Source organism: Cupressus sempervirens, chromosome 9 (assembly GCF_028749045.1).
Source record: "Cupressus sempervirens isolate cs-2001-9-10 chromosome 9, ASM2874904v1, whole genome shotgun sequence".
In the NCBI taxonomy this organism is placed as follows: Eukaryota; Viridiplantae; Streptophyta; class Pinopsida; order Cupressales; family Cupressaceae; genus Cupressus; species Cupressus sempervirens.
Window position 1 is genome coordinate 235,963,092 of NC_143126.1, and position 15,354 is coordinate 235,978,445.

The window sequence follows — 15,354 nt, forward strand, 5'->3', positions numbered from 1 at the left end:
TACGTTAGACCTTTTAAAGGGTTTCGATCTCCTTTATAAGGATGATCTCTCCTTGTAATTATTGATTGATGGACATTTGATAATAGCTATTTCTCTTTTTTTTCATCAAGAATGTCTCATCTATGGATCTAGAAATTTGAGACTCCATAGCTTTTTCTTATATCTTTCTTTGATAGGTGTTTTCCTGCAAATAATTCTTGGGAGTTGTGGGGCTGATCTTTCATAAACTTCAACATGGTATTAGAGCTCTAGATCTTAACGCCCTTATTCTTTTCTTGAAACATTTGACACCATTTTTCAGATTTGTGGCTTTCAGAGGATTTTGGGTTAGATCTAGGGGAAGCTATTTTTTGGACCACTTTGAGCACAAACAGACATCAACATTGAACTTAAAGTGATTGAAAACCTCCATTTCCATATAAAACATGTCCAGTATGGATGTTGTTGGCTTCAAAGGAAAATTTGTTTTTCACCTAGGCCATATTGACTTGGGCACACATCCCAAGGAGGAGATATTTTTGGGTGGAAAAAAATTATTGCAAATTTCATGTTTTTGCAAAAATGCATGCAGAAGTGTTTGGAAGGGCATGATCCTAGTGTGTGTTAATGGATCTCTTTATTGAGCCCATGCTTATTGGTGAAGGACTTTTTTGGGAGGCATTTTTTTTTACATTGAAGGTACTATAGGTACCTACACATGTAGGCCTATGGGCCCCATGCCTCCATTGATGATAGCTCCATCACAAAGTTCACACCATCAAATTTGATTGGCTAATTTTGGATGGGAATTTTTTGGAGATTGAGAGGTCACTTCAATATGTGTGCTCACCCAGACTCCTAGCATCTAGAGCATCACTCCATTCTTGTCAATGTGTCATGCTCTCTTTTGGCATGTGCACTTTCTTGATTGGAGGAGAATACCTTTTTTGTGGGTGAAATTTTTGGAAAGAAGATCTTTGCAGTGATTTTGGGGTCTTTCTTGATGGTTATTGTGACCTTTTTTCTTAGGCTTCACACATTTCTAGGTAGATTTGGCATGGAGAGTTTTTATCAAGAATTTTGCCCCCTTTTTGGAAAGTTTCCACACCATTGTTTTTATCATGGAAAATGCATGTGTATACATACATGTGACTGCGATTCACTCTATACTTTGTGATCTAGTTTTTTACTCTGGCTTGGTGATGGAATTTTAATTAAACCCCATTCAAGCCTCTATACTCCAACTTTAGAGCTTGGATAAAAGGTAGTTTTTTCATTTTGATGGGAGTTAATTTAATGAGGAGATGATCTCCATAATTAGCGTTGACCTCTAAGAGGACCTTATCTGGATCCCATTTATGAGTTTCAGCCTCTGCACTGCCACTTATTTATAGGCATTGGAGCTCCTATTATAGCAGTTGGTCCCAAGCAATGACTCGGTAATGAAGGTGCTATTATTTTATTCTCTAATATCTCCAATTTTATTTGAGAAAACCATGTGACTTGATGTTTTATTGGTAGCTTTGGTGGTTTGAGAAGTTTCTAGAGGTATTTTGATTTCCCTAAGTGATGTCCATTATCAATGATAGTTTTCATATTGACTTGGATGTGCTTTTTTGGCATTTTTCTTGTCATTGATTGGAGTTGCTCCATCATAGCATGTTTTTCTTTTTCCAAATGTGGGTCCATTCTTTGGCACGTGGACATCTATTAAGCCACATATTTTTAGCATGAGGGTTGTTTGAGATGTTTGTTTTCTCATTGGTTGTATTCACAATGCAGTTTACTTTTTTCAAGTATTATAGTAGTGATTATAATTTTTTTTTTTTTATACACACATGCTTATTATTTGGCCACCAGAATATGTTTTTCCAATAGTAGCCCTCTACCCAACACATAGTTCTAATGATCAGATTTACTTTCTGATAGGGGTTAGTTGTCTGACATTTCTTTGCCTCAATGGTCATTTAACCATCAAATTTTGGCTTGTCACTTGCTAACATTAGTCCCATGTCAACACTGCATCAGCACTCCAATCACCCCTTAAAGCTCTATTTGGACCTAACTTCACATTTTTTTCTCATATCTCAGGCATACAAATTTTTTTTCTGCAAATGAGATATCATTGAAAGGTTGGTTCCAAGTTCATCATAGTAGTACAAGCATTTTTTAGTTTTGAGGTTTTTTTATTGCTTTTTCTTCTATCAAAGTCAAGGGTACATTTTTTCACCCTTGGAGACATATCTTGAGCATCTGATATTTTATTTGGGAATTCTTTATATCATTGTAAAGGACTTTTTGAGCTCTTTGTAGTGGTGTTAGTTATTTTTCATGATTCTTCTCAAGGAACATTCTATTATATCTTTTTCATTTTTGTATTCTAGTGGATATCTTGGTTGTTTCAAGTCTAAGGATCTCTTGTTTTTCTTTAGAAGATTCATCATGGGTTGTACTATATGTTGTATCAACCTCTATTTAACATCATTTGTATGAAATTCTTGCAAACACACTGAGGTAAAGTGTCATGTTCCATTTGCATTATTGTTTGATTTATATTGCCTTGTTTGGCCTTCTAATTAGAGCAATGTCATCTGATGGTTAAACGATGGCTTGGTTAGGGGCTAGTTGTTTGACATTTCTTTGCCTCCATGGATTATTGTATCCTTGGGATTCATCATATATTGTGCCTTATTGTACATGTACTACTCTAATTAAAGTTCCATGGGGAGTTGATGCTTTTTCATTGTTTGTCATTATCCTCTGTCCAATAAGTTTACCTTTTGTGACATTATCCACATAATGTGTTTGAGATTGATCACCTTAGTACACACACATAGATATACATATTCTTTTGTTCATCTTTATCGTGGTTCCTTGAAATGTAGTTCTTTTCACCCATATTTCTAGTTGTTTATCACCTCACCCTAGTCTACATTAGGAGGGGTTATTCTATTGTTTCCTTTCCTTCCTTGGTTTGACTAATTGAGCTATGTATTCCATATTTAGTCCTATGTACTAGGAAAATGTAGTGGCTAGGTACCTGTGTATTTTGGTGAGATGGATTAGTTACAATATAGATAATCTTCTTTATATTTCTACTTTGTATGGATCCTCCCATATTCAATTGATCAACGCTTTAGGGTTTGGTGTTTTATGCCATCTTTATCTTTGAGTTTAGTTGTTTTTCTTGTTTTTCCTCCTAATTTGATGCAAATTATAGTCTTCTCTACCTCGTTAGGTTCTATTTCAATGGAGGTTCTACATATCAACAATTACTTTTCATAGATATTTGTAGCTTCTACATGCTTTAGTGGTGTTCTTCATGATCATCTTTTGTTCCTATCTTCTAGGACATTCCCTTGTTTTGAGGCTACTTCAGTTCTTCTCTAGTTTCTTTTAGCATGTTTCCTTCTCTTTTTGGAGTAAGTCTTTTTCCGATGTGGTTTTTCTCTATTTCTCCACTTTCTAGAGATTTGGTTGTGCTTGGGTACCTCATCAGACCTTGTTTGCCAGGACCCGAATTTACTTTTAGTAGTAGTTTCTAGGTTTTTAGCTACTCCCTAAGTTTATCTTAAGGGGTAGTGTTAGAGTAATAAAGTATTTACTTATTAATTTAATCATATTAATTTAATTATTAATTCACTTATTAACTCTATTTCAATTAAGCTAAACTTTGGGCATATAATTTATAATCCTTTTATTAATTATTATCATGCAACCTAGATTAGACCATTTTTAAGGTTTCAATCTCATTTATCAGGATGATCTCTCTTTGTAATTATTGATTGATTTAGTTTTGATAATAGTAATTTCTATTTTTTTTCATCAAGAATATCTCATCTGTGGCTATGGGAATTCATGCCTCCATTGTTTTTGCTTCTCTCTTTCTATGATAGGTGTTTGCATGCAGGTGATTCTTGGAAGTTATGAGGTTGATCTTTCATCAACTTCAACACTCTATACTTCTATTAATTTCCCCAAACATGTTATTTGATCATCAAATTTCTAAAAGAGGGGTATCCTTAAAAATCATAAACCAAAGAAAAAATTAAGTTTGAAAAAAGTAAACTAACTTTATTATTTAACATTTTTAGTTTACAAATCAAGTCTTAGTATGTGATGTTTAAGCTATCTCCCAAAAGAGCTGCTATAGTAGAATCTTGCATCTAAAGTACAAACCTTTGTTGACTATTAATTTCCCTTGCATGTTGAAATTTAAAATATAATTATTAAAACTTTTTTTGTGTTCTATTCTAACCCAATTTCCAAATAGAGAAATGGGTTGGAACAATGGAGCCTTGACCCAAGTATGACTTGGGAAAAAGGAATTTAATATTCTAGATTTGTTATTATAGAATTCAAAATCCAAACTATAGTTTTTGAAATATGGTTTGGGACTAGTTGATTTACCATGAATTCATAATAATACTAGACATTTCCTCCATTGGGTTGCACAGTTTTGGAATTGGATTTAGTACATTTGAAATAATTATTCTTATAAAAAAAAAATTTTAACCAATTTTATTGTTAGCATAAAACAAACAAAAAAACAAAAAAGATGATTTTGACAAATAATTTCTTGGAATCCTAAATTGTTTTCCTCAAAATTTGAAAATAAATGCATCTATTAAAAAGAGATAAGATCATACAAAGAAGAAGATATGTGCATTGCTAATGGCCTCCTCAAAAATAATTCTAGGGGTTTCATCCTTAAAATCCATTTCTAGACCATGTACCAAAATCCCATGCTATTATTTAGACATGAGAAGGAAAAATTATAAATGGAAGAATTTTTTGGGCAGCATGTCAAGCTACTTTAATTTTTTAAAAAAATTCAATTGCATTGCTCCAATAAATGGTGTTGTTAAAAGGCCTAAATTCACAATAAAATTTTGGGCTAATTGTAGATTTAATTTTTTGGAGGAAATGGTGTGATGTGCCAGAAGGGGGGACATGAAATACACAAGGGTTGTAATAGATGACATGATTCTTTTCCACAAAATTTGAAAACAAATAAAAGAGATAATTTTATGTAGAGCACAAGTTCTATACATTTCTAATGGCCAATGCAAAACCATGAGTAGGATGGCAAAAAATGTGAGCCAAGGAAAACATGTCCAATGACAAATTGTTTTGTCAAAAAAATAAAAATGAAATAGGTCACATGGGGATCAATTTTTTTAATTTTAGTTAATATGGAATGCTTATTTTTGTCAAATTGGAATTAGAATGATAATTTGATCAATTTATCCTATTTAAATGAAAAATCAAATTCTAGTTTTAGAAGGTAAATGATTATACCAGATTATAATTTTTCCCAATTCTAATTCAAATGTTACACACCCAAACACTAAATTATAATTTTTTTCAGAATTACAAATATTAATTCATATTAAAAATAGAACCTAAATTAACAAGCTATAAATCTCTCAAAATACTTTGATCATGTTAAGATTAAGTGTCAAATATAGAAGAGTATTGCATCAACGAAATAGATACTTCAACTTGCTTAATTAATTTGTTCTTTTAATGAAAAGAAAGCTTATTCTAACCTATAACAATTTCAACTATGAGCCTTATCATTTATTAAAATAAATTTGTTTGCAATTAAATGAATTATATAATCTAGCCAATAGGCTATTACCTAGGCAAACCTTGCTCTGACTTCTCATCACAGTCAATGGTCCAATAGAGAGTCTTTCCTAGAAAAACCTAAAGTCTTCCCTCACCTAGATAAGGTAGTCATGTTTGTGAGTACACAAGTTGGGTACCACATGGACAACGTCCCCATTACAATTTGGTTGGCACCTAGCATTTCATGAACATCATCAAATTATTATAGTCTTCCTCAAACATTTAAATAAACATACTACTCTACTCAAAAAATACCTAATGTTAAGCACTTAGACAATTTCAATGGAGTCTATGAAGAAGCACAATGTAACTACTAAAGAGAAGATTGGAAACTTAGCAACATAGATAGAAGAGAACTTCAAGAAAATGAAAGCTTCTAAAATTGAGAAGGGAACATGGCAAAATGAGTGGTGTGGAAAATTATGAAGAGTCTCTCAAATGGGTTGCTCTTCAAAAACTCCCTACATAGGATCACCACAAGAAGTATGTTCTAAGTGAAGATATAGCAATTGAGAGTTTAAAATAACATGTTGATGTGGTTGATTGATGGTGTTGGTGTTTTAAAATGCACAGTGATAAAACCTTCTAGAGGGAAACATAAATGGGAATGTCTAAGGGTTAGCTACTTCCCCATCTTCAACAATACCCAAATGGATCTAGATCAACATAACGAAGCACAATACTTCCTTTACTTTTGGTGCTACAAAACTAAGGTAGGAGTACCTAGAGATCCTATTGTGTAACTAGTGCAAGCAGCCATAGTCTAGAATCTAAATAAAGAAGATTAAACCCTTATTTCTCCTATTTCATCATGCAATAACATAGATCTGCAATAGCTAAATGCAAGACAATGCAATTCATAAGCTGAGTGAGGGCATCCTATTCTAACTCTTCAAACATAAAATATAAAGATGATTTGAATTTGATTTGATTTTATGTGGGTGGGGAAAGTGGATGAAAACCAAGTATGGACAACAAATTAATGATCTTGTAGCTGATCAGTGCCTCATCCATTGGGCAATTCACAAATCTCTCTCATGCATTTTGGATATCTAAGACACATATCCTATGCCAAGACTCCAGATCTATCCATTTACCTTGTAAATTGGATATCAATGTTCAATCTAAATATCATTCTTACTTGATATCCTCCTCAATAAACCTACAACTATGTTGATTTCCCTGAAGCATTTACATAAATTCTTGAATTATAAGAAACAATGAAATAACATACAACCTTAAGGGAGTGCAACAATGATCTAGGCTCTTTGTTCAAAGATCATAAAACATTACAAATCACTAAGAAAGGAGACAAGGTTTAAAATGAAACTCAACACCTACTATTATTTGTATTGATTTCCTCGAAATAATACATGAAACGGCATGAAATTGACTCACAAAATACCAAATAAACTAGATTATACAATATACATATGCTGTCATACAAGAGAGAAAATGGTGGGTATGAGAAACTTATGGGATGAGAAGGGGGTATCATAGCCAAAGCATAGCTTCATGATCTAGAACTAGCACATCCCATATACTATACATTTAGACTTTATCAATTCCATAAACCATTTCAGCTAAATGTTTTCATTCCAGAATTTCCTTTCTAGTTTTCAACTCTGAACTTTTTCCCAACCCCCTTTGATGAAAGAGAGAAAAATCATATATAGGATGATTTAATTCAATCCTACCCAAGAGATATTTTCCATTTCCTCTTTTCATTCCAAAAAAATATGATTCTTCAATCATGACTCCAACTTCAATCTTGAAATTCTTCACAGCTAGAAAATAAAAAATCCTCATAACTAAAAATTGGAGCCAAATTTTACTAGAATGGCATAATATTGTCAAAACTAACCCAACAAACCTTTTACCATGTGTTTTAACTAGGCCTACAATTGTATTTTCAATTTTCACCAATTTCACTATGAAGGCCCAAATTTCACATTTCTTCCTATAACTTGAACTAGTGAAGACCTACTCAAAATTTGATTCCATATCTAGATTCCTCATCTCGTGATCTTTCCAACAATATATGATACTTGATATTTCAAATGAATATAACCCCTCTAGTGGCCATTTTAAGAATTAGGTCCCAACTCTACTTTTGCACATTAAAATGCAAAAAAATTGAAATTTTAAAAAAACTCTATAGTATAAACTATAGGTTTTGCATTTATAACTTTGAAATTTTTAATGAACAACCATTTCAATTTTTTGATTTTTCTAAACAAAATATTAAAAATTAACATTTTGTTGAGCTCTTATCCACCTAGGTGCCAGACATGTGTCACGTGTTAGATGATAATTGTCTCTCACAACTCTGAACAATCCCATAGCCTTCGTGTTAAATTTCTCAACTTTTTAGGATGTCACCATGTCATCATCGGTGAATCCCTCTTGTTTTCTAGTGGTAACATAGTGACCACTAGAATCCGATGGTTTTTTTGGCAAGCCTTCTTTGTATTTGGTCAAAATTGGTCTCTGTGCTAGCTAATCATCCATAGTGGGCCCCACTATGCAAGCAGTAGCTTTGACAAGTCTTGTGTCTTAAAGACACTCAGCAAATGTGTGACTATTTATAAAAGTTCACAATTTACCTGTTACACTATGCATGTGGGACTACGGGTCTAGCCTGTTTCTTAAAGCAAAACGTAACCTCTTTTTAGTACATAAGATCTCCTTCCACCTTCAACATTACAATCATCCATGTTGCAGGACCCTATTCTCATTATCCACGAGCATCTTTAGGAAGGGATACATGCATGCACAAATAGGAAAACAAATACCATTTACTACAAACACCAACTATGATGTAGATGCAAAGGCCCCTAATTAATCAATCCAAGGAGTTATGGGCCTCCAGCTGGATGATACAAGAATCCTTGTTCAACACACATCATGCATAATCCATCCTCTAGACATGCAATAATTCCTCTACCATGGGCGTGCCCCTACTGCTCAATGCATGTTGGAGCTTGTTCTGCATCAATGTGGACGTTATCTGCCTCTTACAAGGCCACCCCATTATTTTTGTTGTGGGTAGATTTGTTTTCTTTTATAGCCAATGGAAAACCACTCATCTCCATGGCATGGAGTCTAAACAATCTCTAGCTAATTCCTTGTGTAGGGCTTTGGTTATGGACAGGGAGGATGTGGTGGTCTTACTCCAATGTCATCTCCTCTCAAAAAATTCTACTAAATTGAGACATCTCCCTTGGTACTCATTCAACTTCTATTGATGTGGACTTGAGGTTTCCTAATCCCAATTGTAGATGCTAGATTCCTCTTGTGCTTCACATCGATTGTACAAAATTTCCAATTTATCTTGAATTCCTAAACTAGCTCCTCATTGTCATTTCTTTGCTCTCCCATAGCCAAGGTGGTTGCCAATATTCTATATTTGTGATAATATTCTATAGGGTAAAATCAGACCTCTTCCATCCCTCATCTTGGAAGCAAGGTGTTGGAGCTCACACATGAAGCACCAATTATTTCTCTCACTTCTCTGACATTTCTTGAATGAGATCCTTGGAGAAAATATGTAGAAAGAGGCCCTGTAAATATCAGACATTGTAGCACAACATTGGCATAGTAGTTGTCACATTTATACTTATTCTTGCCATCCAATATTTTAGGAGCTATGAATTGTGCAAATGCATCTTGAAGAGATTCAATATTGATTTCTATCTCCACATTTAGATCCATCATGTGATCATACTACTGAGATATGTATTGGCATTTCAAACACTTTATTTTTGACTTAAGATAGCCCCCAAATGTTTGTTGGATAAGTGTTGTATCTTGCAATAGTGGAAAAAAACTCTCCCTCCATTAGCTTTAGAAAGACACATTGATTGCATTGCATCAATGGAAAACATTAAAAATTCATGAGCATCCTCTCTAAAATCGTGGACTACTCTGTTTCACATTTGATTGCCTTGCTCTGAATCCTATAATGTCATAGCAATACAAATTTTCAGAAGTTTATCTTATATTTCCTAATAACATACCCTTCCATCTATCATTTCTTGTGCATTTATAAGTTGCTTTACCATCATAGGTTATTTATTGGTTTTTATTGATTAAAATTTTTGAGCTCCTTGATAGTTCTTAGCATTCTTCTAGCAATAGTTGGGCCCCAAGATGGGCTTGACTAAAAAAATATTTCAAACTCAAACACCCAAGTCATCAAATTGATCAAATTGATTTATTGAACCTTTAACACACATTGGATTCCAAAATAAATGATATTTGATCAATTAAAATTCATTTTGTAACCATTTTCACAACTGTCAATTTCACGTCAAGAGGCCTATTGGTTGGCTTTAAAAAATGATGAAACCACCTGACTGGGCTCTGAAACTCTAGATATCTTGGCTCTCTAACATACTCAACAAGCCTGCAAAATCTCATCACATGATGACATCAGGGTCAAAATATATCAATCTCCAAAGTTGCTCACTTCAAATCACCTGCAAATAATCATGTTAGAAAACCACAATGTATTCAGATTTGACTTTGAAAACTGAGAATACGGGCACTTGAGGTTCTAGAAATTGGGGCATTAGTAGAAACTAAAATAGAGAGTATGAACCTCCAATTTGGGCTCATGATGAATGACTGGGAGAATTTGGTGAATGGTAAAAGTGGGCTACTCAGAATTTGCAGACTAGAAGCACTGGTAAAAAAACATTTTCACAAATGGAATGGACCTGGGAAAGTGTGCGGACAGATTCATCAAGACTTAAAAATTGGCACACATAAATTATTTTTGTAGTATAACACAATGATATCATTTTTTCAATCTCACCTATCACAGATTTCAACTTATGACATCACAAACAGGGGTACCAACCAATCTACATTTATTGACACCAGTAAAAAGTTATAAATTACATTCGGAGTCACATCTGTAAACTGATCACACAAACTCATCATAAGCTCAAAATTGAAACATATCATGTCTCTAACCTCTAGAATATAGTGCAAAAGGAATTTTAGCATTTTAGTCAATTAGTTCAAAATTATAACAAGTCAAACAAGGCTTCCCAGAACTCTAAACAATTTGCATCAACATGACAATAATGAATGACCAACTTTAAGGGATACAAAACCTAGTCAAATGGATTCAAAATGACTCAAAATCTAAAATATAGATTCTATGGTATGGACACTAAACACTTCCAAAGTGGTGAGTCATGAAACATTACTGGGTGCAAGATATTCTATCACAAACTAGGCCTTCTGTTGCTATTTGACACTAGGGTAAAAATGCAAATTTGGGCATTGCTCAAAACGAGAATTCACAGAATGACTCAAAATGGCCATTTATCTTCATGGGACACATGAACATACTAAATTCAAGGTATTCGAAACATTAAACACCTCTTAGGCCTGGAAAGGATAGCCAAGTACACATGCATCCAAAAGCGCTTATATAACTTGATTTTTCAATGGTACTCAAAATCAGGGCTTCAATTTTGAGTCCCAATAGATGGAGTAATAAACACTAAAGACTTTTAACTAATTGAAAAATTGTAATGTAAATCTATTGTAAAATATAAATCTAATCAATCACATGAATGAAAATAAAACACACAACACAATATTTGTTACCCAAAAACCTTCAAAGGTGAAGGTAAAATTGGTGTGGGGATGACACCTACAAATCTTCACTATTAGAGTAATAAAGTTAACCAATTAATGTTACAATGTTTCAAAACCATAAGATATGAGGGTAAGTGCACCAATTTGTGGTGCCAAAAGGGCGGTATAAGTGGACACCTTTTTCCTAAAATCAACAATTTTTGAACTTCAACAAGAATTTGAAGATAGTTACGCTCAAAATTTTAAGAAACGACAGAAAGAAAAGTCGTAGTCCTTTGAATCTAGTTTCTAAACTACAATTTTTTTTTCAAAATGGTTTACTTTTAGGTCCTAAAAAAAGGGTGCCAAAACAAGCGGTGCTATTTGTTCTGAAAAAACATAACATGGTACAAAGTGTGACCCCCCTAAAATTTTTAATTTTTTTTTGAAATTCTTAATTGCTCTAGTGAAAAGTTACTTAACGCTATGAAGTTTATCCCAAATTTTTTAGGTAATTTTATAATGTGTATTTTTTTTAATGAATTTTTTAACTAGACACATCCCAAAAATGTGTAATATCTGTGTGCTACCCCTAGAAATAATTGAAAACTAATCTAAAATCAAAAAAAAAAATCAAAGCGTGTAGAATGGAGTCTATTTTCTAAAAAACTAATTTGTTGCAAATTTCAATGAATGAGTTAAAAGCTATAGCCCAATTAGTACATGGTGGTTTTTGAGAAAAAATGAACATACATTCAAAAGAAATTATAGATGAAAGGGTTGACATAGTTCAAATTAAAAATAAATTATATGGTTATATAGCTAACATAGAGACCTATAATGTCATGTAACTTAATCTTATCGATGCCAAACCACAAGGAATCTTGAAGGATAGCACACAAGAAAAATCAATCATTTTTTGTATGTTTGGTAGAAAACATGTCTCAAACCTATTTATAAACTCCAAACCTTTGGGTTGGATCTCCAAGGCAAAACCAAGCCTTAGGCTTGTTTTTAATGCAAAACTTTCAATAACCCATACACCCTATAGCGTGCATGATCTATTTAAAGCATTTGAATTTTGGTCTCAACAGTACATGCGCACTATAGGGTGCACGCACTATTGAAGCCTAAATAGTGCATAGAAGAGGTGCAAAGAAAGAGAAAGAGAAAGTGGGGGGGATGGTTGTTTGTATGTCTGTGTGTGTGTGTGTGTGTGTGTGTGTGTGTGTGTGTGTGTGTGTGTGAGAGAGAGAGAGAGAGAGAGAGAGAGAGAGAGAGAGAGAGAGAGAGAATAGGGGATGGGAAAGGAGAGAGAGAGTAGGGGATGGGAGAGAGAGGAAGTGAGAAAGAGTAGGGGTGGCAGAGAGAGTAGGGGATGGGAGAGAGAGGAAGTGATAGAAAGAGTAGGGGTGGCAAAGAGAGTATAAGATGGGAGAGAGAGAGGAAGTGTGAGAGAGAGTAGGGGTGGTAGAGAGAGTACAAGATGGGACAGAGAGGAAGTGTGAGAGAGTAGGGGTGGTAAAGAGAGAGTATGGGATGGGGGAGAGAGACTTAAAGTAGTGAATGGGAGAGAGAGGAAGTGTGAGAGAGAGTAGGGGTGGTAGAGAGAGACTAGAGGGTGGGAGAGAGAGATTGAGAGTAAGAAATGGGGAGAGATAGATTGAGAGTAGAGGATGGGGGAGAGAGAGAGTAGGCAATGGGAGACAGAGTGGGAGAGGGAGAGCAAGAGAGAGGAGGATGGGAGTGCTTGTGTGTGAAAGAGATAGAGTAGGGAATGGGAGAGGGAGGAAACAAAGTAGCCTGAGAGACAGTAGGGAATGGGAGAGAGAGTCGGTGATGGGAGAGGAAGTGGCAGAGGGAGAGAGAGGGGGTATAGAAATGTGTGTGTGTGTGTGTGTGTGTGTGTGTGTGTGTGTGTGTGTGTGTGTGTTTGTGTGTGTGTGTGTGAGAGAGAGAGAGAGAGAGAGTAGGGGATAAGAGAGAGTGTGAAAATGTGAGAGAGAGTAGGGGGTACTAGAGAGAGTAGAGAGGGAGAGAGGGAGTGTGAGAGAGAGTGAGAGTGAGAGAGACAATAGGCAGTGGGAGAGGGAGTGGAAGAGGGAGAGAGAGTGAGAGAAAAAGTAGGGGATGGGAGAGGAGAGAGGGGTATGGGTGTGCATGTGAAAGAGAAAGAGTAGGGCATGGGAGTGGGGAGAGAGAGACAGAGAGAGAGTACAGTGATGGGAGAGGGAGTGGGAGAGAGAGAGAGAGGGAGGATGGGAGTGTGTGTAAAAGAGAGGGTAGGGGATGGGAGAGAGTGTCAGAGTGTGAGAGAGAGTAGGGGTGGCAGAGAGAGAGTGAGAGTAGGGGATGGGAGAAAGAGAGTAGAGAGGGAGAGAGTGAGAGAGATAGTAGGCAATGGGAGAGGGGGTGGGATGGAGCGAAAGGGAAAATGGGAGTGTGTAAGAGAGACATAGTAGGGGATGGGAAAGAGTAGGCGATGGGAGAGGGAGTGCAAGAGAGAGAGAGGGGGGGGAATGGGAATGTGTGTAAGAGAGATAGAGTAGGAGATGGGAGAGAGTGTGAGAGTTTGAGAGAGAGTAGGGGGTGGCAAAGAGAGATCATACAGGATGGGGGCAGGAGAGAGAGAGAGAGGGAGAGAAAGTAAGGGATGGGAGAGAGTGTGAGAGAGAGAGGAGGGGATGGAAGAGAGAGAGTGAGAGTAGGGGATGGGAGAGAGAAATTAGAGAGGGAGAGAAAGTACATGAGAGAGAGATAGTAGGTGGTGCAAAAGGGAGTGGGAGAGGGAGAGAGAGAGTGGGGATGGGAGTGTGTGTGACAAATCTAGAGAGTAGGGGATGGGAGAGGAGAGAGAGAGAGGGGTGATGGGAGTGTGTGTGTGTGTGTCTGTGAAAGAGAGAGTATGGGATGGGAGAGGGGAGAGAGTAGGGGATGGGGGAGAGAGATTAGGCAGTGGGAGAGGGAGTGGGAGAGGGAGAGAGAGAGGGGGGAATGCGAATGTGTGTAAGAGAGATAAAGTAGGGGATGAGAGAGAGAGTAAGTGGTGGAAGAGAGAGCTTGTATGGGATGGGAGAGACAGAGTGAGAGTAGGGGATGGGAGAGTGTGAGAGAGAGTAGGGGATGGGAGAGAGAGAGTGAGAGTAATAGATAGGAGAGAGAGAGTGGAGAGGGAGAGAGAGAACTTGAGAGAGAGAGAGAGAGTAGGCAATAGGAGAGGGAGTGGAAGAGGGAGAGGGAGAGAGATAGAGGGGATGTGAGTGTGTGTGATAGATCTAGAGAGTAGGGGATGGGAGAGAAGAGAGTGAGGGAATAAGAGTGCGTGTGTTTGTGAAAGAGAGAGAGAGAGAGAGAGAGAGAGAGAGAGAGAGAGAGAGATGGAAGATAGAGAGTAGGCAGTGGGAGAGGGAGAGAGTGAGAGTAAAGGATGGGAGAGAATGTGTGAGAGAGTAGGGGATGGGAGAGAGTGTGAGAGAGAGTAGGGAGAGGGAGATAGAGAGAGGTGGATGGGAGTGTGTGTGACATATCTAGAGAGTATGGGATGGGAGAGAAGAGGGAGAGGGGGATGGTAGTGTGTGTGTCTATGAAAGAGAGAGAGTAGGTCATGGAAGAGAGTGTGAGAGAGAGTAGGGGGTGCCAGAGAGAGGGTATGAGATAGGAGAGATGTAATGAAAGGATGGGAGAGAGTGAGAAAGAGTAGGGGCAGCAGAGAGAGAGAGAGAGAGAGAGAGAGAGAGAGAGAGAGAGAGAGAGAGAGAGAGAGAGTATGAGACGAGGGTAAAGGCACAAAGCTGTGTCAACTTTTATAAAGGAGAAGTGATATTAGAATTTAAAGTCTTCAACTTTAATGAAATAAAAGTGGCATTTGTGCTTAGAATTTGAAGATGATGTAAACTAATGAAATGTGTAAAATTGGATGAAGTTTATTTCTATAAATTTTTTTTTAAAATTAAGTGAAAATTTTATTTATTGTTGAATTTTTAAAGTGTATTTTTTAATTTTTTAAAAATACTAAAAATATAGAGTTTTTTTCCCATCAAAAAAATATATGCAAATGTTCATATTTTGGTTTTATTTTAGAATATGTTAGACCTAGCATGTATACCTAGTGCACCGAAAAAGAAAAATTGAAATTTGGCTAATATT